This window comes from Protopterus annectens, chromosome 12.part0 (genome assembly GCF_019279795.1).
Source record: "Protopterus annectens isolate FY-2018-M chromosome 12.part0, PAN1.0, whole genome shotgun sequence".
NCBI lineage: Eukaryota > Metazoa > Chordata > Ceratodontiformes > Protopteridae > Protopterus > Protopterus annectens.
The window spans coordinates 641,501,379-641,527,629 of NC_056746.1; the positions used below are offsets into that span (position 1 = coordinate 641,501,379).

A 26,251-nucleotide genomic window follows, 5' to 3' on the forward strand; every position below is an offset into this window, starting at 1 on the left:
GCAGATTTCCCTATTTTTTAAAAGGTTGTGATTCAGGGTCCAGTTAATTACAGATTTCTCGTTCCTATTTGGTTTAGTCTCATTTATTTTTAGGTTGATTTTAGCGTGATCAGACAGGGTTCTAGGATCCGCCCAGTATTTTATTTCAAATTTTTTGAAATTTGTTGAGATTAGAAAAAAATCTATTCTGGACCATGATTTGTGGGATGTTGAAAAGAATGTGTATTTACTGATACCGGAGTCCTGTCTGAACAGTTCAAAGGGGTTAAATAAATTAAAATCTTCCATTAGTTCATTTATAAGATTTGTTAAGTCCACAGGTTGTTTATTCTCTTTGTTTGTTCTGTCAAGTTCAGGTCTATTAGTCATATTCCAGTCCCCCCCAGTATATACAAGTGATTTGGGAATTTTTCTAAAATTGAGTATATGTCATATATAAAAGCGGTTTGATACATACAGGGACCATAAACATTTAGAACAACAATATTTCTGTTGAAAGGTGGAAGGGAACATACTAAGTAGCACCACCTACCATTGGGAACACTATCATTTGCTTTTATAGTTCCTTTGAAATAATTTTTTACTACAATTGCTACCCCTTTAGACGCAGTATCATTTCCGGCTGCTAAAATCAATTTTGCCCATTTCTTATTTGTGTCCTTCTCCCATTGAGCTGTGGTCATGTGTGTTTCCTGAATAAGCGTTATTTCAGCTTCTGATTTATAAATTAAATGCAAAATTAACCTCCTTTTTTTATTATTTTGGAGACCTTTAACATTCCATGATTCCAGTAGTATCATTGTGTCTTTACTGTCGGTGCAATTTGGATGCTGGTGTAGTGGTTAAGGCATAATTCAGTCTTTCTATAAGGATGGTAATATTTTAAGTATACGGTATGTAAGCAACATTGAAATGTTATCAACAATGCTAGTATTAACGAGTGACAGCCCACCCCTTGCAGACCTCCCCCCGTGCGTGTCCACAATCTACTATTATCTGTAAGAGGCATTATAGAACTATGTACACAATAGACTATAATACAAAATTCTCTTGTTATTCTAAGATCCATCAGATAATTAGCATTATATTGACTTCCTTGCCTGCATTAGTTTGTAATTAGTAATTAATGATATAGTAATTTTATTTATTAGTTGAAGGAGATTTTTAATTCTAGTTGAAGTATGCTACTTAGACCAATTTCCTGATCAGATAGCTTAAGGGCTTAAATTTATGCTTTTAATATTTTCAATTACATTCCACAGGGGTTTTATCTCTCTTAGTTGAGAGTTGGAGTCTATATTTAACATGGTCTATTTCTCTAACAGCTTGCATATATTTTAGATCCTTTCTCTTAGTTTAGACTTAGGTTTTAATGACCTACAATGTAATTGCTATGGTCGCATATCGGAAGATACAGCATGCTATCTGTAAATGGGAAACCTCTGATAGAACACAGTAGAGTCATGTTTCTTCTGGTGGTAACACAAAACATATTATATATTTAAAAAGTTTAAAATTACAGCATGATAAGTCTGAAAAGTACATAATGCAATGTTACATATTCATCTGAAATCAAAGACAATTTCCCCTTTCGCTGGTTCATAGGTTCATAGGTTCATAGGTTCATACTAGGCTATCTGCCCGAGGGCATTTACAAGCCTAGCCCATAGTTTTGTATGGGAACTATACCCATTATTTTGCTGTGCCTCTGTTGAGCAGTGACACTGAGGTAATCCCTGGGGTATATCTGCGATCTCCCATCCATTGGTCAAGATTTCTCTTGAACAAGGCCAGCGAGGTGCTCTGCCTCACATATACCGGGATTTTATTCCACAGCATAGGGAGTCTTTGGGTGATGAAGTACTCATATATTGTACGTACAACAAAGTAAATCATTGCCTGTTAAGTGTGTTCCAGATTATGATAGGAGGGTTACTTAATATTTATACATCCTGGTTCTTTGAAGTCACACTTTTAATAATGACCCTTATTATATGTATTAATACCCTTAAAACATTTGTTCGCTCGGTGAGTCCTCACTTTCTTAGGAAGAAATCCTTATTGACTTACCATTTTTAGATCTCTCTCAGAGACACTATAGGGGACATCTGATTGTGTAGTGGCCCGAAAACATTATCAGCTGCTGCTTCAGCATAAGAGTTCAGATTCATTTGGGTTCTGTACATAGTGGCTCTAGTAAATGTATGTACATTCCTGTTGATATAGTACATAAATCCACTATCATCTGTGATTTTATGAAGCTGTGTAATGAGGGAAATTAAGCAATGGCAGTCATCCTCCTTCCCTTCTAACAAAGATTGGTCATCTGACTGTTGGCTATTCAAGTTTATCTTGAGTCATTCGGAGCTATTGGTGAGATTTCTGAAGTTCTGTATTTCTGTCTGTAGTCGAGCAAGCTATTTGGATATTTAAGTCTGAAATTCCACTAAGATTTGTAAGGCAGGTAGGGATTAACAGCTTTTTTATGTTTAGAGTTCAGTGTATGCTGTTTCATAAAATTATGTCTTGAGGCTAGCTTAATTATTCAGATTTATAGTATAGTAAGGGATAAGAGTATGCATGCTTCCAGGAAAAAATAAACAGTGTGTTAGTCTAGTGCAACACCAGGCATTCACTTCATTTTATTCCCAGCTATCCCAAATTTCTATAGTATCGATTATATTGGAGACTTGGGGTGCATTTTCTTCTTTAAACCATTTATACCAGAATCTTGACTTTCAGACAGGTTGTGATCCCTTCTCTCTAACACTACTACCCGGGTAAGCAAGGGGGAGGGAGAAACAATCAACTCCTCCCACATCTTTAACATGTAATTGTGCTTGGACTATATTGGAGGGAAGCCTGGATTCAGTTTGCTGAATATATAATATAATACAGTCCAAGTTACTTTATATAGCAAGGTATTTGCTAAAATTATCATGAGCGAGATGTTGGAACAAGGGCTTTGAAAGTTGGTGGAAAAAGTTGACAATATCTCTGTGTAAGAAGGTGCATTTCCTTTACTCCGTAATTTTACTGTACTGAGATAATAATACTCAAAGATATGAGTGAGTGTACTTGTTGTTTTTGGTAGTACAAGGAATGGTACTGCAAGGGAATTTCTACTAGCAATGTTCTATTTTTAGTATTCTGGGACCTCATATTGAAAGAAGAAAACTAGCAGTGACTCAATAGACAATAGATAGTTCTCTTTCAGCTGTAAAGCTTTTGTGTTCGCAAATGCAAGTGATTTATTAAAAATTTTTCCTTCCCTGATAGTTCTAATTCTCTTCATTTAATATATACTTACATGGTGTCTGAATGGTTTACCTATATCTTAAGGATTGCAGTGACCTCTTTTACATTATGCTGTAATTTCATATCAACATAGTTTGTTTAGTGTAGCCTTTGGTGCCTGGGAATGGCAATGTTTAGTATCAATGTACAGCTTTAATTCACTTTGTATGCGAGGTTCCATGAAATTAAGGTTGGTCAATTGAGTTTGTACTAAGCGACTGCATCTGGCGTTTGGAAGGAGCTCCTTGACTTTATGTGCGATGTATATGGCAGTAATAGTGCCGACCATGCTGTGTTTGCACGAGAGACTGTCATCTCTTGAGAATTTGTGTGAAGGCTCCGCCCATTGACCTTAGATACGTATTTCCTCATCTAGACGTCCTGGAGTATGCCTCTGTGCATTTCCGTTAGATAAAATTGTGAGATTGGATTTTACTTTCCGGGAGTCTGTAGACCTTACTTTCAATTCTCTGGGAGCTGGCTCAATCACACGATATTGTGTCAGAGACAGAAAGGATAAGAACTAGAAGAGAGAAAGGGAAAAGAAAAGAAAAATCAGTTCTCCTCCAATCTTGCCAGGTATGCTCTGTTTTGGAAATTCGATCGCTTACTTTGCAGAATAGGTCGACAATATGATGACATCTCCGTTGTTACATAGCTAGTTTCAGGTGTATGCAGCTTGTATTATCCGAAAACATTTTCTGGATTACCTATGAGTTTTCTCTGTTTCCCCTCCTCCATCACGAATAAATCCTTGCGTATTGGGCTTTTTCATTTATGATTAATCTATGATCTTGTAAAGGTGTAAGGTGTAAGTTGTCATCACATACAGCTTGTCATCGCATTCAGTTAGGGTTGCCACCTTTTCAAATGGCCAAAGTGGGACATTGTTGGTACAAACATCAGATTTTACATGAGACATACCCACGGTCAGTACAAAAGTTAGAACTTCAATTTTTTTGACTAAATAAAAGCTTATTCTTGTAGCATTTTAGTTGCTAATTCTGTTTCTTATAACATTTAGGTATTTTAGATACAGAATAACTGTTTTATGCAACTATTACATAAAATATAGGAAATAATTTTGTCCTAAAATCTCAGGACAATTGCCATTTTTACAATTTTTTGTCAGGACACAACTGCCCAAAGAGGGACTGCCCCTCGCAAAGTGGTACAGGTGGTAACCCTACATTCAGCTGGCGAAAGGAGTATAATTATTTCTCATATGTGACAGTCTTACATTTTTTTTTAATTTGATGTTATTTGTGCTTGAGGGATAGGGAGGCGTTTCTTTATTCTTTCTTTATCATTTTGACATGTTTTAGGGATTGTTGTATTTATTTCCTTTGGAGCTGTGCTTTTAAGAAACTAACCCGGCATCCTGACCTGATTTGCAAGGTTAGAGAGTGCAGATTTAGTGATTGCTTGTAGTACAGGCCCAAATATGGAATTTTGAGACGATAAGTACAGTTTCTCATTGGGCTGATCTCTGTCTCAACTATTTACAGCTAGAAACATGGTATTGTATGGCGAGCAATCTTCTTCTATGGTCAAGAATTATTCTAAGAGGGTTTTAAGCTGTATTTGAGGGTACTTCTTTGAACGCGTTCAAAAATGATGATTTAGCTTCTTGGACAGATTTAACAGAATAACTGACTGTTCTGTATTGAAAGCAAAGAGTCGCCGGGTATTTCTTTTGAAATTTAATGTTTCTGTTTAGCAGGTAGCTACAGAAAGGAGACAGAGCTTGTCTTGATTGTTTAATTTGGAGAGGCAGGTCTTGTGCTATTGTGACTTTATAGCCATTCCAGGAAATAAATTTCTTCCTTTTGGCATTAACAGTTTTATAGATTGTGCATGCTCGGCATTTAATATCCTGACATAGACTTGTCTAGGAGTTTCAGGTATTTGAGCTTTTCTTAGTGCCCTGTGTATTCTCTCAATTGTTATCATTTTAGACAAGTCTTTATTGTCCAGCACTGTCAATGATTTCTTTTGCAATTCCAGAGAGCTGTGACTGTTCGTATTTCTCAGGAATGCCTCTGATTAGTATGTTATTTCGTCTAGCTCTTGCCTCTAGGTCAATGATTTTCTGTTTCATTTCTGTAATGGTGGTGTCTCTTTCTGCAGCTGTGTGCTGTAATTGGTTATCTTAACAGTGTAGTACCTCGCGGGCGGTACTGCGCAGGTTAGGGCGTTTCCATATTGATTGGCAGGTCAGCGCATATTTGAGTGACAATGCGTGTTCCCGTTACACTATGGTCTGTTTCTCGTATATTTTGTGATTTCATGGTAAAGCACTGAAGATTAGTTATTAAATAATGACATACATTTCAGTTTCAAATGGCATTTCCTTCAGAAAAGGCATGTTAACAGATCTCAAGAGGTATGCTTTGCATCCTTCATTGCGGTGACAAACAAGAGAGAAAGCCACCTATGAACCTATTGTGGATGTGCAGTTGGTCCGTTTGTCTACCTTTTTGTACAAAATCTGGATCCATACTCAACTACCAACTTGTTTCTTTATACTGTGTAACATCTGCTTGACAGCAAAGGAGACAAGCTAACTAGCATAATCTTTTCCATGGAGTAGTACTCTTGCAAAGTCAATACAATAGAAAGTAGTATTATAGATGGACAGATATTTATACATCCCTACATTTTGCAGCTGAAAACAGTCTCTGAAACTAAGGCATTGCAGACTTATATGGCACTTTCCTTCCTTGAAGCAATCAAGAATAAAAACCACGTCTTTAGAACACATTTAGCAACCACAGTCCACCCTTGAAGTTCTTCAGAGAATTTTTAAAGCAAATTAATTTCACTTAATAGGTTTTAACACAATTTTAGATAAAATCCACCGAGAAGTTATTTCCCTACCCAGTCTTCAACGACATATTTCATACTGCTCTGCCTTAAAGGTATGGGTTTCTCTAGGTATAACAGTCTTGCAATCTATATGGCCCAATGATACAGGCAGTGGTTACAATCTGTATGCCTATAAAGGCACCAAACAGTGGCACAGTCTGTGTGCAAATTCTCTTCCTAGTAAATTGAATTTGTGGATTGATAGCCCACTTCACTTGCCAGATGCTCGTTTTATTGCTGAACAGCTTCCTCACCACTGCACTTTCAACTAACAGACAGAATGCTTCTCCCTCTATTGTACCAATGTCTACTACCACAGTATTGGTGTACACCAGGAATTGTTTCAATGTCTACTACCACAGTATTGGTGTACACCAGGAATTGTTTGGAAAAGTCAGAGGCTATTCATAATAGGTTCTGAACCTTTTAGTTTCCTAAAGGCATGTTCAACTTCTGTACCTTGAACATTCAATGGAACTTAGGTCAGTCAGATGGTGAATAATGGTTGCAAAGTCCAGGACAAACCAAGCAATATCTCACCAATACAAAAAAAAAGCCCTAACCTGCTTTTTACAATTCTATATTGCCTCTACCTGTTGAGCCTGTGGATTCACTATCCGTGATATTATAGACCAAATACCTAGCTTCTGTCATGTCAAATTTATCTGGGCTAGATGCAAATCCAACTGGAAAGTTCAAACTGGTTAATGAGCAGTTATTATAACCTAAAATGTGCGATTATTATAATGTCCAATTAATCAGGTTTTAGAAGGTAGATGGTTGTGAGGGAGGCCTGTTTGTTATATTTTCATGTTTGTTTATTATCGGCGTTAATAACGGGAAATGAGCGGTTGTTATAACCTAAAATGTGCATGTTTGTTTACATTTCAGCTGTCCGGTGTTCGCAATGTCAGTTGTGGGCGGTTAGGGGTGGGGTTTGCTACTGCGCATCCTGCGAGGTACTACACTGTTAGATAACCCTGTAATTCTTGTATTTTTATTTCATTGTTTAATGTTTTAGCTTCATTTTGCTCCATTCTTGCCATCATGTGTTCTAGATTATTTCCAAAAGATGTTAGCTTTGTAGAAAATGCTTGTATTTCTGATTGAAGGGGAAGCAGGGCTTCTTTGAAGTCTTCCAGTGTGAATGGTTGGTCAGTCTTAACTTTTTGAGTTTGCTTATTAGCATCCGGGTGTAGTTTGTTTTTTGTCTTTTGGAAGAAGATTCCTTTTCCGGAGAGCTACTGAGAGAAAGTCTGGTCTTAGTAATAAGTCTGGTCTTAGTATTCTGAGATTCCATTTGTTCCATTTTGATTTTTGTATTTATTTGTTTAGGTAGCTTATTTCCAGTCTGACAGGCCCAAGCGCACATATCCAGAATCACTACTGTGCTACAGTATTTTGTTCCTTGTTCTTGAAGAAAAGAGAGCAGAAAATTTGGAGTCTTTTTATGATATTTTAGATTTTTTTTCTGATCTATTTATATAATAGCTACAGTGATTTGGTTAGATTGATATCTAGTTTGAGAGCAGGCAGAAGTATATGCTTCTTATCTGGCGGCCATCTTGAAAAAAAAAAAAAGAAAATTAAGTCAGTCTTAGAAGACTTTCGCTCTGCAGATAGAAAATACGAATTTAGACATGGCCACATGTCCAGGGTTCTGTTAATTACCTTATCAAGACTGAGCCACCTAGTAGGTGCATGTCTATAAGGATATTGAGGGGGCCATTATCTGTGAACAATTCTTGCATTTTTTGTTGTCTTTGTGCACTGGAACTGAAATGGCAGTACACATCTGATACAAGTTCTTCAAATGATGAATGTGGTGCTTTTACAGCAGCTTTACTGCAGGGATCTGTCAAGTGTCAGAGACACGCCATGTTTATAATTGTGGGCTTCACCTCCTTTAAACTAAACAGCACAGAATTGTGTTTTCCAATCATTGAGAAAGCATTGTCTGAAGAAAAGCCCACAATGTTGGAAACTGGAATGTTACATTTTGTCAGAGTGGACATTAAAGCATCAATTATTGCTTGTCCAGTTCCTGACGCACATTCTGGCATATGAAGGAACCTTATCACGTTTTTGCTTGCCTCTTCATCAAGGAAACCAACAAGGATCACCAACAGTTTGTCATATTCCATGTCTGTGCTTTGGTCCATATGTTGTGGTAATGAGGCAAAGAACAACCCGTGCAATGCATGCTGCCTTTGTTGTGCCACATGTCATTTTCCAGAGAACATCTTGATCCTCTCCACACTTCTTCATAAATTTCAGGATGTGTTCTCCTGCTGCAAATGATAAGTTGTGCTAAGCAAGGAGAGACACAAAACCAACCTCTGCCTCAACCACCTTTGTACTTGCTAGACTCTGAGGTCCAAAGAAATCCACCATAGATCTTCCAGCTGCATGCTTGCAATTCTGCCTGTGTTTCTTATGTTGGCATGTCGTTGCATGTCATGTCGGCCGCTGTGATGGATTGTGAAATCTGTTACAAGTCTTGCAGAAGGCATATTTCACTCCAGGCCTACTCATAGAAAGCCAGTCAAAGGTACTTGCCCAACTTGACTGAAAAATTGTGTATCTTCTCTTCTTTGGGGTGCGATCTGTATCTACATCCCTGTCCTCATTGTGATCTGGGCAGTCTGTACCTAGCAGGTTTGTAAAACAATGGTGTTAAACAATGACAAACAAATGGGGCTATAGTGCAGAAAGGAAAATTAGAAAATCTCCTCATAAGCAAAGATGTGAGATAGTAGGGCCATAACCTACCCATATTGCTGGACGTTTCCTGACTTTGCACCCTCTTCTGTTGCTCATCTTTGTTCCTTTTGTTTACTATGAAGGCCTGCATGATCAGATTATTCACTTCCTTGCTTTGACTACACTTTAAATCCTCTGGTGCTCACATGCCCACCTAACCAGTGTTGCAGAAGGGAAGAGTGACTTTCATGACATTCAGTACTCTCAAAGCACCCTTGATTATATCTCAAAATCCATGCCAAGGATACATCCAGTTTAACAAATGCACTTGGCAACACGCACACACATCATGACAATACTACTTGCATTTTACATTCACCACTTTAGTTGTGTTCTACCCCAGCCCTACAGCCAGTTCTGGGCCTGGCAAAGGTGCCTAAAAAGGGTACTTAAAACCAGGGCCCTCTGTACTTTTACAAGAATGTGGCATTTAAGACATCATGCCTTTTAATAGTTATGACCAAAGAGTGCAAAATCAAGTTACACTCTAAAGTTCTACCAGAAAACAAAACCAGATACTTTAAATCAGCTCATTACTATAACTCACTTCTGACATCCATCCTGACATACCGCTCAACCTCTTAGTGCAAGAAATTTGGATAAAGCCCAACGTAATAGGGGGACAAGCAGCACAAAAATAGATCCACTTTAAATATTGCTCTTATAAACTTAGAAAGTTGCTAGAATAACAGGACCTGTCTTGGCATACAGTTTCTGCAAAACAATGGCAATTTCAGAGACATACTAGGGGGACAAGCAGCACAAATGTAGAGGCACTTTAAATATTGCACTTTTATAAACTTGGAATTATTGATGTTATATAAACGTAGAAAGTTGCTAGAATAACAGGACCTGTCTTGGCATACGGTTTCTCTAAAAAAAAAAATGGCAATTACTTTCAGAAACGTACTAGGGGGACAGGCAGCACAAACATAGAGCCACTTTAAATATTGCCCTTATAAACTTAGAAAGTTGCTACAATAACAGGCTCTGTGCTAGCATACCAGTTCTCAAGCAGAGATAACCATTGCAGCTAAAACACTTACCTCTGCCTATGTAAACAGCACCAACAGCTAGCCTCAATGCAATCCAAAGACTCCACAGGAGTAGCACAAATAATCCAAGAAACAAACTTGACGATCACGGTTGTCCAGCTCCAGCAGGCAGCAAATAAAACCTAAGCCTTCTGACTGATCTTGATCCACCAAAGCCCTTCAGTTCACTGACTCCTCTCCTGGCAGGTAGGCTTCCAAGTCCTGACGTCCCCAAATCATAGCCGCTCCTTCCTTCCTTCCCAAGTCATGGTCTTCTTCCAATCAAGTTGTTTTCACAAAAAGTAAAATCTCTAATTCCTGGAAGTCTTTTTCAAGACATTATTTTGGCATGAAAAGGCTTCCCAAAATGTGATTGGCCTGTATTGGGAACTCTCATTGGCTCTCATCCTCCTGAGTAGCTTTACATGATTGGTTCGTAGAATGCATTCCTGATTGGTTGTAAATGCGGTCTACGAGCCAATCAAAAACTGTGCAGCACAGCCAACGCTGTGTAATGTGGAAGGACAGCAGAGCTATGAATTGGTTGTATACCGAGATGTCGACTGGCAGTAATTGTGGTATACAAACCAATCAGAATCTGTGTAGCAGAGCCACAGCTGTTCAATGCACAACAGGAGAACAGTGGCTTTGCTTGTCATTAAATGCGGAGCATTCTGTATAATCTGAAGCACTTGGATTCTCAGATAAGAAGGAAATTTCCATGGACAACAAACACACTATGTTTAATGTGCCTATGTTTGTAACACAAAGCATGTAACTGTTCCACTTACTGCCATTGTAATAAGCCCACATGGTAACAATGCCACATCTTGCTCAATCTTTCTTATCTCAAACTGAGAAAAAAAGAGACTATGGGAAGTGCTATGGCTTTTTCCAGTGTACTAATACCTCAACATTCTGCTACTTTGAGATATTCAATGCCCCATCTCCCATCATAAGTGCTAGGTTCGTGCAAATCTAATGGATCGTGCTTACTCTTAGTTCATCAGAACTTGCACCTGAAAACCAATGCACATCTCTGTTACCCTCTTTACAGGTGGTGTCTGGTCAAACCCTGGAATTTACTTATTTCATAAGCAAACTCTTGTGCATTCAGCTTTCTATTATCAATCCCTCCTTGATTTTGCCAACACAATATCTGATGGCCCCTGCTGGGATTAATAATGTCAGAACCAACATCACCTCTCCATCGGTCTACTGTCTAACATGTGATACGTTGCCAGTGCACCCATGGCATCAGGTGTGGAGACAAGCAATCCCTTGACACTGAGCCTAAAACTGACCCTTACTCCTGGCACCATTTCATCACATTCTGCGCTCTCATATGACGTGCATATAGTATACACACACACATGCAACATTTTCTTGTCTTTAATGTGGTATGCTTGGATGTGTTTTGCCAAAGTGCTGATTCCTGTAAATTAGTTTAATACAAGCATATGGACTGGATTTGCAATCGTAAGAGTTGACTAGAAAAATGAACTTTAAAGTGTAGTTTGCTCCACATTCAGTCCATCCGATCTTGACATTAGTACATGAGTAAGGGGTATGGGGGTGAAAAAGCAGAATTTCCCCGACAAAAAAAATGTTTCCTGCTGATCTTTAAACTGTTTCTCTTATTTTTCATACAAGTTCTTGCTTCATTAAGCAACACTGTTGTGCACTGGATGCACTGCAGTCACAATGAATACACACACACAAAACTTTGTGTGAGTTCATGTCTGTATGTATGTTATATGTGCTCATATATATGATCTGAGCAACTAAGTGCTCCAGATTGTGTGAAACACTTCACATTCAACCATAAACAAACCCACTGTTTTGCTGTTCCACAATGAACACTGTTAGCTCCACTACACAGCTTTTGATTGGTTCATATACAGCAATTACTGCCAATCGGCATTGCGGTATACAAACCATTCAAATAGCTGCTCTGTCATTCCACATTGAACAGCGTTACCTGTGCTATACAATTTTTGATTGGTTCATATACCGCAATTACAGCCAATCGACATCCCAGTATACAAACAAATCAAGTTACTGCTCCTGAGGACAGGAGCCAATGAGAGCTACCAACTACATGAGCAATTGCATACCAGTAATGGTTTTCTTGCCACTGCAATGCCTTCAGAAAGGCCTTCAGGGTACAGGAAGATTACCTTGGACCAATGTGAGTCTGAGGAAGGAAGAAAGATTTTCATGCTGTGGGTCATTGTGTCGGTTACACAGAGGAAGCCAGGAAGGATTCAGTAAATCCAGTCTGAGTGCAGCCAAAGGAGAGATAGTGCTGAACATGAGTCTTCACTGCTTCAGGGAGTCGGGGACTGAGCTCAGCAGACCTCCAACCAAAAGGCTGAGATTTGTTTTTGCTGGATGGTGCTGCTGCTGATTGCAGTTCCTTACCTTGGACTGGATTATTGTTTCCTGAAATGTGTTGTGGACTGAACTGCAGCTTCTTTTGTGTATTGGGCAGAGCTAAGTGACTTAAAATGTATGTTGTTATGTCTCTCTGTCCTGTTCTGATTTGTTACATTATTTAAAATGTACCCCTATTTGTTGTTCTTTACCCCCCCCCCCAGTTATATTAGGCTTTGTCCAGATTTATTGTGCTAACAGTTTGAGCAGTAAGTTAATAGTAATTTAACTGACTGAATATTTATGGATTTGTCCCTGATTTGTTGTATTCCTCAGCCAGATTTTTGTAGAGTGTCCATATACTTGGTTTGTTGCTCATAAAATTCCTGGTTTTCTGGCAAATTATGACCTGAGGATTAAAATCACTAGATAATGACAGGCGTTTGAGTTTCAGGCTTCATGTTCTTCAGAAAATGCATGCACAAAAATCCTGTTCTAGCAGCTTTCCAAGTTTAGAAGAGCAATATTTAAAATGTTTCTGTCAAAAGATTTTATACTCTTAACATAAGCTGGAAGAATCACGCAGGTTTGATGAGCAAAAAAGCATTTATTTTATATGCATGGAGACATGCTACATTGCTCAGCAGTCTGATTGTTACAAAGACTGCGAAGGCTTTTATAACCCCCTCCGCACGTACACACACGTACTCAGCAGGGTGTTTACCAGACATAGTTTAAGTTGAAACCAGTTAGAACCAGAAATATACAGGGTGTAATTACAAAACTGTCACAAGTTAATCACAAGTTTTGCTAGTTCTCTAAAGTGAGACAAACATCTGCACATTTCTTTCGTGATCAGCATGTTTACGCAAGGCAAACAGATCTTTAGACTTTGTTCTTTTGCACATAAAGCAGTCTTGTTTTTAACCCTTTTCCATGCAAGATACAAAGATGTTGAATACAGGATTTTTATCACATTTCCCCCCCAACAACATTTTTGTATCACAGATAATCCTTTTCTATTGGTACCATATTTTCACATGAACCTTGGTTTACATTTGAATAGTAAGCTTTAGTGGCATTAGCAGAATTTACATTTGACGTTATCAATCGGACACAAGGAATGCAGCAACAACTTAAAAATAAAAATATGATAGCACCTACACATACAGCAATTAAGACATTTATCAGTACAGTTCCCCAACTTCCAAACCAGTTTTGGAAGAAATCAGTTAACGGGTTTTGTCCTGGTTTAGTCAGTTCAGATACCTTCTGGATCATCTCAAGATGGCTTTGGATCTCTTGTTCGTTATCAGGTATAAACGAACAGCACTCCTCTTGGATAAGAGTGCAAGTACCTCCTTTCGCCGCTAGGGTGAAATCGAGCACCATACGGTTCTGCAACACTACTGTTCTCATTGCCGTTAACTCGTCCGTCACCAATTCTAGCGCAGAAAAAGTCACATTGCTCAGAGTTTCTAACAATTTAGACAGTTTTCTAAGTTCCCAGAGAGATTTTACTGTCCCATATGCTGGCAAAATACCAGCACCAGAAATAACATCATCACCCAAGTCCATATGTGATAATCCCTTGCTGCTGCTATGAGCCAAATCATGATGATAGATCCAGGATGCGTCGATGGGGTTAACAGGTTTATTAATAGCATGCACATTTCGTATTTTACCTTGGGGTAGTGCATATACATGCCTTATTGCTGGTACCAAATAATCCAAGAAACTACCTGACCAGTCGTTAGGCAACCACTTGTAAGCTTTTCTTCCACATATAAAATAAACCTTTTACTTTAATAGTGACATTAATGGGATCAAATTGATCCCCTACTTCAAAAAAAATCCTAAAAATAACAAGTGGTACACGGATCACATTTTTTGAAAGAAGTTAGGGTACTTTACAAGTCTTTTTATGGGGGTAAAGTTCGTCACACACCCTGAGTTGTCTTTATTGCAGTTGTGGGTTATGGTCACATTACACTGGCTCTGCCCCACCTTATCTTTACCATTTCTCTGAAAACAGACTGTTCCATTTTTTCGATTGAGTAGCTGCAGAGCTACCTTGTTTTGTGATGTGATTATTTGAAGTATCAAAGATTAGATTAATCCACGTCTCATTTGTCCCCAGCGGGACTGTCTAACATTAGTCCCCCATGTACAGTGGGGATGGCAGTACAAACCCAACAATTTGAAATATTCAGAGATACTGCATACGTGATTTATATAGCTTGGTATGTATTGAAAGGTGGGTGCCAATTTGCATGCTTGTCCCTTTTAACTTGGTAGGTTTTGTTTGAAAATAGAAATGGCCAAAACAGAAAAACAACCGTTACGAATGCTGTGAATAAAATTACTTTGCAATGTTTTTGTGGGAAAGGCTGTTCCCTCCTGGCGTTATTCTGCATGATTAAAGAATAAAAGCAAAATGTATATACAAAACAAAATATTTATACTATAACCAAAGTCACCACACTACTTTCTGTTACTGTTCCTCAGGGGAACTCAAACTTTTGTCCAATTCAAACTGTTTTACCAGTTTGCAGTGTGTGAGATGGATCCACAAAGTTCGCTCTTTTATTCGGACTGCAGTGGGTGTTGCAATTAGTACCTGATACGGTCCTTCCCACTTTGGTGATGCCCACGTCTTTCTTTTAACGATTTTGAGCCAAATCCAGTCTCCAGGTTGTACTTCCAGGATTCTAGTAGTCTTCTGATCTGGAAAGCAATCATTCATTGGAGAGGTGTTAGTTTTGGTCAGCAATTTTCTCATATAATCTGCCACCCCCTCATGTTCTGCAGGCAAAAGACTTTGCCACTGCGGGACGTGATACGGTCTCCCATACAATAATTCAAATGGTGTAACACCTTTGGAAGTGGGAGTGGTGCGCATAGATAGGAGTGCCAGGGGTAAGCAGTTGATCCAAGACTGATGTGTCTTGGCCATGAGTTTACGCAACTTGCCCTTAAGAATGCCATTATGGCGTTCAACCAACCCTGCTGACTGTGGGTGGTAGGCGCAGTGATGTTTTAAATCAATTTGAAAGACAGTAGCCAGTTTTTGGATGATTTGATTCACGAAGTGCGTGCCATTATCTGAGTAGATACGTGCAGGTAGCCCAAAGTGAGGAATAATGTTATTTGTAAGAGTTTTGGCTACCGACAGTGCATCCGGGTGTGTTACCGGGAATGCCTCAACCCATTTAGTGAAAGCATTGCTAATGACTAATACAAAACGCTTTTGTTGAACTAAAGAGAGTTCAATAAAGTCCATGCAGATTGTGTGGAATGGGTACGGGGGTACTGGAAATGTTGCTGGGGCAACTCGAACCCCTCCCCCGTGAAATCTTGCACAAAGTAAGCACGATAAACAAAACCGTTTGATATACGCTATAAAGCCTTTGGTCCAAAAAAGTTGCCGCACTATTTGAATCATTGCGGCGGGTCCCAAATGGGATGGGCCATGTGTCACCAGAGAGGCATATCTAAAAAGATTTGTTGGTAAGACATATTTGTTATTTGGACCTAAAAAGATTCCTTGCCTTTGCGTAGCCCCATACGCAAGCCATCGTTGTTTTTCGTGAACAGTACTAAGCTCCTGCATTACCCGCAAGGTTTGTAAATCAAATTTATCTGTTGGATGTATTTCAGTGTGTGTGTCCTCGAGTGCAAAAGTGGATGCTAGCGCTACATCTTTTGCGGCCTTGTCCGCCAGTGCATTTCCAAGTGATACTGGATCTTTGGCGTTTGTGTGCGCTGCACACTTACAGATGGCCAGTCCCTGTGGTAGTTGGACAGCTTGCAGGAGTTGAAGTATTAGATCCTTGTGGGTTATTTCCTTTCTCAAGGCTGTAACCATTCCCCTATTTTTCCATTGCTGTGCAAAGACATGAACCGTAGAAAATGCATATTGGCTGTCAGTGTAGACAGTAACTATCTTGTCCCTAGAAATAGTGCATGCCCTTGTTAAAGCAATCAATTCTGCCCCCTGTGCGGACATGTTCCTGGGGAGGGGTTTTGCCTCTATTATTGCAGTTTCAGTGGATACTGCATAACCCACCTGTGAGATGCCTGCTTCATTTTTACGTGCTGACCCATCTACAAACAGGGTCCAATCTGAGTTTGCCAAAGGCTGATCCTTAAGGTCTGGTCTTGGTAAAACATTTGAGTGTATTAAATGTAAACATACGTGAGGGGTACCATCTTTCGCCGTAGGTAGCAAAGTTGCCGGATTGAGTGGTGCACCGTTCAATAGTCATGTGTGGTTGCGAAAGTAACGTCGTCATGCAAGACAAGTGTCTGCTCGGAGAGAGAAAAGTAACCTTGTCCTGCAGCAGAATCACTGCGACAGAGTGCGGGACCCGTAGGGTAAGACTATGGAATAAAAAAAAACAAGGTTGCAGATGCCTGCACAGCTTGTGCTGCTGCTATTACGGACTGCACGCAATGTGGTAGAGAGCGTGCTACAGAATCCAGTTTACCAGAGTAAAAAGCCAGCGGTCGTAATTTATAGTCTTGTAACAAGACTGATGTCATAAAGCCCTGTTTGCAATCAACGGTTTGGACAAAAGGTTTGGTGTAATCTGGAAAACTAAGAGTTGCAGATCCTGCTATTAACTGTTTTACCCTTGTGAATGCCTGTATAGCCCTATTTGACCATTTTAGCGCTTCACGTGCTGCCATGGGGGATGCAAAAATAAGTTCTGACAGAGGCCCAACCTCTTCAGCATAGTTGGGGATCCAACTACGACAGAAATTTGTTATTCCTAAAAAAGACATAATTTCCTTTTTTGTATTGGGCATTGGTGCTTGTAAAATAGCTTCCTTTCTGTGGTTATCTAGCTGCTTACCTGCCATGGAAATGGTATAACCTAAATATCGCACTTCGGTTTTACACAGTTTTAACTTAGACTTATTTACCTTGTGTCCTTCGTGTGCCAAAAAATGTAATAGTCGGATAGTTTCGGACTCGCATGCAGTCTCTGTGGGTGCGGCCAGCAGGATGTCGTCCACATACAGCAGTAGGTGGCAACTTTGGTCCGGTTGGAATTGAGCCAGATTTGCCAACATTTTCTGCGAAAAAATTGTAGGACTCCACAGTATCCCTGCGGTAATCGTGTGTACCTATACCGCTTTCCCATGAACGTAAAGGCAAACCAAAACCTGCTATTTTCCTGCAGGGAGATAGAAAAGAATGCGTTACTAATATCAATTACGGAAAAATACTTATCAGTGGGTAAGATATTATTTAACAGGACGGATGGGTCTGGAACTACAGGAGCCCTTGGTACTATAGCAGCGTTTACAGCCTGCAAATCCTGTACCATTCTCCATGTTCCGTCCAGTTTCCATACTGGGAACAAGGGTGTATTACACGGTGAATCCACACATGGGATTAAAACCCCCGCCCTCAGTAAAGTCGTAATTACTGGTAAGATTCCAGCTTTCGCCGTTTTACTCAAGGGGTACTGTCGTTTGTGAGGTCTAAAATTGGATTTTGGTGTTATCCTAACTTGCCCTGCCGTCCTTATTAGCCCGATGTCATCCTGTCCGCGGGACCATAAGGAGTCTGGCACTGATTGTAGTTTTAGGTCTTCTTGCGGGGTCAGGAGATATAGTCACCATGTTCCCTCTCCTGGTGGCGTTAGTCTATCTTCGCGGAGGTGCACCGTTGGCCTGGCTTGGGTGACCCAGTTTAATTTTTGTACTTGGAGCCCCTTACATGCCAGCTGTTCCGGTGCCATTTTAGACCATTCAGTAACCTTTCTCCCCACTAGGTACCATGCCATTTGTTCTTTTTTAGTCACAGAAACATGTGCAATGGAATTATTTCGGAAAAGTAATTGCATGTCTCTTGTAAGACTACAAGTGACTGCAGAGTTTCCCGTCTTATCCCAGTAGAGATTCTGTAGCAGGATTTTTGTCACCTTGTGTTTAAAAAAATTGTTCCTTATACTTGACGTCCGGCCCTATGTACTTTCTGTAATACATTGTACAGTGTAGTTGCTTTGCCGCCTCTGGCGGCTGAGTGCCATACTTGCTTAAAGCTAAATTAGTTAGCTCATTTACTACATTTTGTGGTCCAGTTTCAACGAGATCATTACTGTACCAGTAGTGCAAATCACCCTGCCCTACTTGCAACATGACATCTTGAATTTCTACTCGCTTGGCTAGAATTCCTGATGCGGTCGGTACTGCTGCTATGCCGAACACATGCATTAAATCTCTTCCTAATAGATTTACGGGGCAAATTTTGGAGATAATGACCCGAAACCTGATAGTTTGGTTAGTTTCAGGGTCCGTGAACCATAAAGGTTTAGACAATGGTTCCTTATAAATACGGCCATTTGCTGCCTTGACTAATGCATAGTCATCAGAAGTTACGTCGGATGGCACTGCAGAGTTTTTTTAGCGGGGTCCTGGAGGCCCCTGAATCACACACAAATTCTACATCTTTATCCTCTACTTGAAGTATGATTATCGGTTTTGCTTCTAGTTGCATAGTTATAGCCAGTGCTGTTAGATTGACAACCTGATATTCACCTTCCTCTGAAAAATCAGTCATTTCATTTTCCCATCCTGCACATTCTCCCTTACCTTCTTCGTTTGCGTCCTCAAAATTTTCTTCTTCACCCTGTCTCATTGGCTCCGGCCAATCAGCCTCTTTATACGGGTCTGGTTCACCTCCGCCACCATCATATAGTCATGCTGACCCATGATCCGGGGTGGTTTCAGTTTTTTCAAAAGACCGGCAATCCCTCGCAAAATGTCCCTTTTTACCGCATTTGAAACCTTCTCCTTTCTTTTGTCTTTCTTCATAATCTTCGGAATGTCCCACATTCCCTTTTCCTCTACCCCTACCTCTGCCTTTTTCTCTGCCCCTGTTAGTTGGACCTTGCATTAGCATAAGTGTCCTATCTTCGCTTACCGTAAAGGTTTGAGCTTGTTTTTTTTTTTTTCCTCTAGATATTTTTCTGCATGTCTCACATACTCCAGTAGGGGTTGCAGACGTGCCGTCCGATGGTCTATCATGTGCTTTTGGACGAAGTTGCTAATGGCACTTTTACATCCTTTTAAAAAGGCATTTTTTTAGTTGTTGCTCATATGAGGAGTCCTTTGACTGATCTATTTCCTTTTGTATACCACTATGGTTATCAAAACACTGGGTAAGTCTCTGCAAATAGTTGTCTATTTTTTCGTCGTCCGCTTGTACACACCTATTGATACAAGTTCAATCTGCCCTAGGCTTCCATTTGTCTAAAATATGGGCTAATAAGTCCTGGACCTGTTTTTGGTATGAGTCCGAACTGTGGGCTCGTGGCTTATTATCTACCCTGGTCATGGGATCCCCATCCCCACAGACCAAGTGCCAGTCGGGGCCCAAAATTTGTCGGACCACTTGTTCCAATTTTACGGCATTTAGCTTATAACTTTCTATCATGCCTGCGATATCTTCACAAAACTTGGTCATATCTAACCTGGGGTGTGGTATTCCTTCTACGGCTTTTCGAATGTCTATTATCTTCCTCTAACCACTTTTGTGCCTGGGGAAATCCTATTTTCTTTTGATCTTTAACCTTATTTCCCGCGTCCTTGCGTAAGTTTTTTACCGATCTTTAACCTTATTTCCCACGTCCTTGCGTAAGTTTTTTACCAAATTTTGACATTCTAATTTGTGTAGATTTCCACTAAACTCATAATCCTTTCTCCATTTTTTTAGAAACTTTAAATTATTTGGATGTAAATTGAACACATATTGTTCATCCTCAGTTCTTTTGTTTAAGCGGTCGCTGCAACTACAGCAACTACTCCCTGTTCCCATTTTTCTAATCTGAGAGAAAAATTAGTTTCCTTTTCCTGAGATCTCGAACGTTCTTTTGTGAAATTAAACCAAAAGACGATTCCCTTATGACTAGTCCCTTTGTTCTTTAAAAAGAGAGAATAATACAAGAAGAAAAAGTATTACGCTTACCTTTCTGCGGATCTTCCGCCCCATTCGCCACCGTGTCACGGGTTGAATCTTAAGAGTGACTGGCCTCTACTTACGACCTTCTTAGTCGGAGGTCTTTCCATTCAAGGGAGTTCGAGATTTTCTCCCCACCTGCGCAGGTTTTCAGTCTCTCTTGTGCGATTCGTGCCGGACAAACATCTGCACATTTCTTTCGTGATAAGCTTGTTTACGCAAGGCAAACAGATCTTTAGACTTTGTTCTTTTGCACATAAAGCAGTCTTGTTTTTAACCCTTTTCCATGCAAGATACAAAGATGTTGAATACAGGATTTTTATCACAGTTTCCTTATTTGTGCAGATTTCTTGTCAGGTTGAGAGGTAGGGCATTTTTATTTTCCTTGTCAGGTCCTGCTATTATGGGCCTGTATTGTAAAACCAGACAAAGATCCCATGCTTTCATTTTTATTTGATTTGTCAGGCATTCACACCACATGGATGTAATAATACATTAACAAATTACCCACCTGATGGTTCCTTAGCTATTTTCTTTTCTTCAGAATGTATGTATGTGTGTGTGTTGTAGTGTACAGGCATGTTAGACATTTGTATGAGAAGTCACAAAAAGTAGTTGTTAAAGGTATCTGATTTTGTTTTGTAAAAGAACTTCCAATTTGAGTGTAAGTTTAGTGTATTTTTTTCATAATGCCAAGACTTTGAACTACTGAAGGAAAACTCTCATGTGAGCACTTCAGCTCCTAAAGAATGTTGTGTATTGTTTCTCTCAACCAGCAGTGCAGTACAGTAGCTTACATGCTGAAAAAGGGCAGTTAATATGTTTTAATTTTATTTTAAGTGCTGCAATGGTTTTAGCTAACCTAAAGTAGTAATGCTGCTGTTTGCTGTCATTTGTCTGTTTGTAAATAATATTTATGAACAATTTAATTTATTTTTTTTCTGAAAAAAAGGTGGGCACTGAGGGATCAGAGAGGGACTTGGAATTTGAGCTAGGCTGTTCAGTGGTTCCCTGGACTGCAAGCCTGGTAACTACCTATAAACCTAGAAGAACCACAGGAAAATAATTTTCTTGGGTGGCGAAAGCCAGGGTACCTTTTTGGCTAGGCTTGTATAGGTCCTAGGGCCAATAGCCTAGCAGCTACCTGTGAACCTATGAAGATGCTACCAAATTTATAATGACCACATTTGTTTGCTGTGGCAGTTGGTGCACAGGGTTAAGACTGTGAGCTGTACTACTTGTAGTATATGTCGCTTGTTTGTCTCCAATACATAAAACCAGAAGGCTTGAGGTTCGTTCAGATGCTTTAATACATACAAAACACATCAGGATGGATAGCAACATCACTAAATATGAACAAACTAGTTAACAGATAGAGCTTGGATACATACATGCTTACATCTCAAGAGCTAACTACAAAATGGCAGTCAGACTTGCACGTACTCAGTGTTTATACACTTGTGCAAGCCCTTGGATGGCTTCTTAAAGGATATACACATATATTGATCGACAGCCTCCCTCTTAAAAAGATTGCCCTTTTATACAAAACAATATCGGAGTTAGACATGCATTCCTATATACATTAGAAACAAAACACAATGCCCAAGTCCAACCTGCTTCATATCTGCTACAGTGTTTAGAGATGTGACAATATCTCATAACATAACAGTTGGGACCAAATTTAGCAACACACAGTCTGCAGTGCACTAGTTGTATCAGGAACATCTGGATTCATCACGGGAACAGGAATGTCCTCTGGAACGTCCTCTGGAATTGGAACACCGGACAACTCGCTCTCAGATAAAGTGCCTTTCTCACAGGCTATGGTATAGGCTCAGACACCAGTCTCAAATGCTTCTGATTCCACCTAAAGATTGCTCCTTCTGATTCCACAATATATGATCTCTGCTCTGGACCAGTATTCTTCACGACACCAATCCGAGCATAACCTCTGGATATTTGCATCCTTACCACTTCTCCCTCTCGTAATGGGTTGAGCAGTTTGTAGTAGGACTTCTGGGATAGGCACTTCTTCAACAGATTGGCTTTTACTGATCTGTTTTTCTTGACTGATCTGTTTTTCTTGACACATGGGGCTAACAATTGATTACTGATTGGTGATGTGGTTCTGGTTATTCTCGACAGAAGTCTCTGAGCAGGTAAAAAACAATGTTTATCAAAAGGAATATTTCTGAGATTCAGGAAAACATCACTATTAGCTCATTTTGACTTCTCTAGTAACTATTTTGCACTTTGCAGTGCATGTTCTGCCAAACCATTTGACTGCAGGTACTCTGGACTACTTGTGACATGAGTATGGTTCCATTCTTCAGCAAATCTTTTGAACTGTTGGCTTGTAAACTGCACACCATTGTCAGAAATAACTGTGCAGACTACTATGAACAGCAAAATGACGCTTCATCTTTGTAAGGACAGTACTGAATGCTAGGTTGGGAAGTAGGTCAATCCTGAACCAACTGGAGTAAGAGTCTACTAACCCCAAATAATGTTGACCATTCCACTCAAAGATATTGGTGGCTATTGTCGACCAATGTAGTTCTGGAATCTGATTAAGCTGAAGTGATTCCTTCTGTTGATGTGGCTTTGTACTATTACAAACTGAACTAGGTAAAAGTATTCTCTCAATGTCTTGTGACATAGAAGGCCAAAATACTAGCCCGATCACCCTTCTTTTGGTAGATTCAGTTCCTGGGTGGCCACGATGCAAGATAGTAATGTACTAAGGTTGCAAGGACTTTGGAACTTTCATTACGATACCTTTGTCAGACAAAATCTCATCTCTGTATGGAAAAAAAGGTTGCACTTCTTGAGGTAAACTAGATTGCTTTGATCGACATGCATGACTGATAAAGTGGGTGAGCCTCTGTAAAACTGGATCTGCGGTTGTGTGATCTCTCAAATCATCAAGATGTGTGGAAGAAAATTTCTCACATCCATGACTTCAAAATCAAGGTTCTCATCCTTGTGCTGTTATGTGGTGTTTCTGGGCAATCTGGATAAGGTATCAGCAAGATAAAGAAGTCGGCCTTTCTTGTAGACAAGATTGAATTTTTGCTTTTGCCATCTCTGCATCATATGTTGTAGTCTAGCTGGAGCTGAATGCATAGGTTTTCTCAAGATAGTGACTACAGATTGCTGGTCTGTTTTAGTCTGGATAGATCTACCATACACATAATGGAACTTCGAACATGCAAACACAATTGCCAAAAGCTCTTTCTCAATATGGGCATACTGCATTTCAGTTTAGGTAAGAATTCTCAATGCATATGCAACAGGTTGATTCTCATGTAGAATGACTGCACCAAGACCAAATAACTGGTTTGTGAACATCACAGTATCTGAGAATTGGTGAACTAGCAATTCTCTTGTTTCAGGACACTGAATGCTCTTTGGTGGTGTTCTCACCAAGACCAGAATACATCTTTACATGTCAGCTCTTTGAGTGGTGCTGAAAGTTGGCTCAAGTTGGAATGAAAAAATACAATACGGTAAATTTCTCCACAAGTACCAATAAATCCAAAAAGAAATTCGAAAAAGAAGTTGAGAAGCTGGATAAACCACACAGTTTTTTGAACAAAATAATGAACGCTTTATTCCCAGTCTGCGTTTTCGTCCCCTATGGACTTCATCAGATCCACAATCTCTAGTAGACATTCATTAATATACATAGGTTCATTTCATTCAACCAATCATTTAATGCCTATTAATTCAAAACAACAAATAAAATTGCTTTACCACTTGATTATTATTCTTGTTCATTTAAAACACTATATGTGTTATTTTAAAACATTTTACAATTTTAATGCTTAAATACTTTTTAAAAAAAACTTTAACTAGTAAATCAAAGCAAACTTTGATTAAATTTGTTTAAAACTTGCCTTTAAAATATATATTATATATTTTGTTTAAAACAACTTTCATGAAACCCAGTTTATATGGACTTTAAATGTGAACTAGTGCCATCTGCTGGTCTTTAAAATTACTACATCCACCTTTTATATTCTAGCAGCTCTTAATTTTAATAATGGTAAGATGGATATATATTCATTTAGACCAGGAAATTTATTGGCTTCTAGGGCCACTTGCCACCATAATTCTTTGTAACTAATACTCTCCTCCCAAGGACCTCCCTAATATCTTTTTAACTTGGTCCAATACAAAGAATTTAAAGTCATTTTCTTTACATGTGGCATGTCTATAAAGTGCATTGGTTTCTTTGCATTTACCCATTTCATATATATGCTCGTAGATCCTCTTTTCAAGGATCTCTCAGTTTTCCCTCGTAGTAGGATGAGCATTCATGCATATTGCTACGTAAACCAGCCCTATTGAATCACAATTAAAGTAGCCCTTACTATGTAGCCATAATTTCTTACTTTCTAAGTATATTTTCTCTTGGTTAATAACAAACCCACATTGCCTACACTTTCCACATTTATAGGTACCTACTCTTGATGTGTTACTTCTCGCCCAATTTTCTTTCTACCTTTCCAATTTCCAAAATATTTTTACATTAACTGAATTCTTAAATACCACCTTTAACTTTTGCTCTGGGAGCCCTTCTAAGTCAGTTAAACTTTTAAATTTCTCCCATTCTTTTGAAATAACCATTTCACTGACTTGTTAAGGGCATTATACTCAAGAACCAATGCTTGCTGATAATTTTCATTCTCAAAACCTCATTGGTCTCTGAATTTTGTACATTTTCCTTCTCCCCTATGATGGGTTTGAACCTTCCCTTTCTCCCTATTTCAACTTCCTCAAGTTTTTAATAAACTGCTCTGGGTACCCTCTTTAAATGGAACATCTGTTCTAATTTGTCACATTCTTTTATAAAATCAGTTTCAGAGCTTGTCATCCTTGAACCTCTAACGAACTGCCCTTTACTAAATTTCTCTTACAGTAAATGGGGTGTCCGCTATCAAAGTGAAGGAAGGAGTTAACATATGTTTCTTTTCTAAATACCCTAGTATCAAAGAAATCCGTATTTTATAAATCTCAATATCCAAGTATGCTATACTCTTAATGGACATATTGTATGTGAACTTCAAAAGTCCGTTGTACCACTAATATATTTTATAAATTCTTTCAACTTGTCCTCACCTCCCATCCAAAAATTATTATGTCATCTAAAACCTCTTATATAACTTACAATATTCCATGTAGCCGATTCAAATATATATTTTTCCTCCCAATTGGCAAGTACTAAATTGGCAAAAGTAGGGCACAAGCTGCCCCATTGCCACTCCTTGGATTTGTTGAAAATTCCCTTTATGAATAAGAAAATTATTTTCAAAATTAAATCCATAAAGCCTACGATGCTATCTTATCTTCAAATTTTAATTTTTATCATTAAATATTTCTTCTTCAAACATTCTAATTCCTTTTCATATGGAATGGATCCAAACAGGTCTACTACATCTATTGTTACAAAATAATTTCTTTGTCAAAAATTTCTGGAGTTAATTCTCTTAGTAGATCCCATGAGTCTCTCAGTATTGCTTCCTTATTTTTCCATATGTGTTTTGTTTTAACATCAACAAATTTTGCCATGGGTGTAGTTTTTGAACTTCCTGCTGCTACAATAGGTCTAAATGGGATAGAGTTTTACTATCCTTATGTATCTTGGTATACCGAAGATGGCAGGTATCTTTGGCTTACTAACCGTAAGGTATGCCACCATTTTCCGTCTATGACTTTTCAAGGGCCAAATCTTCCAGGATCATGTCTATCCTTCTATAGGCAATATTTATCTCATTCTTGGAGACAGTCCTATACTTAGTTGTATCCATCAAAATGTCATTCATCTTCCCTTCATATTCTATGACATCCATGATCACGACCCCACCCTTGTCGGGTTTCATAACTCTGATACCTGCACTTTCCTTTAATTCTTCCAAAATCTTCTTTTCCCCATTTC

At 39.0% G+C, this 26,251-nt stretch overlaps 1 protein-coding gene across 1 annotated transcript in view; it reads left to right on the top strand.

Annotated features, from left to right (window-relative positions):
• The first annotated feature begins 3,679 nt into the window (after positions 1 to 3,679).
• ZFAND2A (zinc finger AN1-type containing 2A) overlaps positions 3,680 to 26,251 on the top strand; it is a 573,689-nt gene continuing 551,117 nt past the window's right edge. The window contains exon 1 of the mRNA XM_044089765.1: positions 3,680 to 3,876. The gene's annotated coding sequence lies outside the window, so the exon portion shown is untranslated. The remainder of the gene's footprint in view (positions 3,877 to 26,251) is intronic.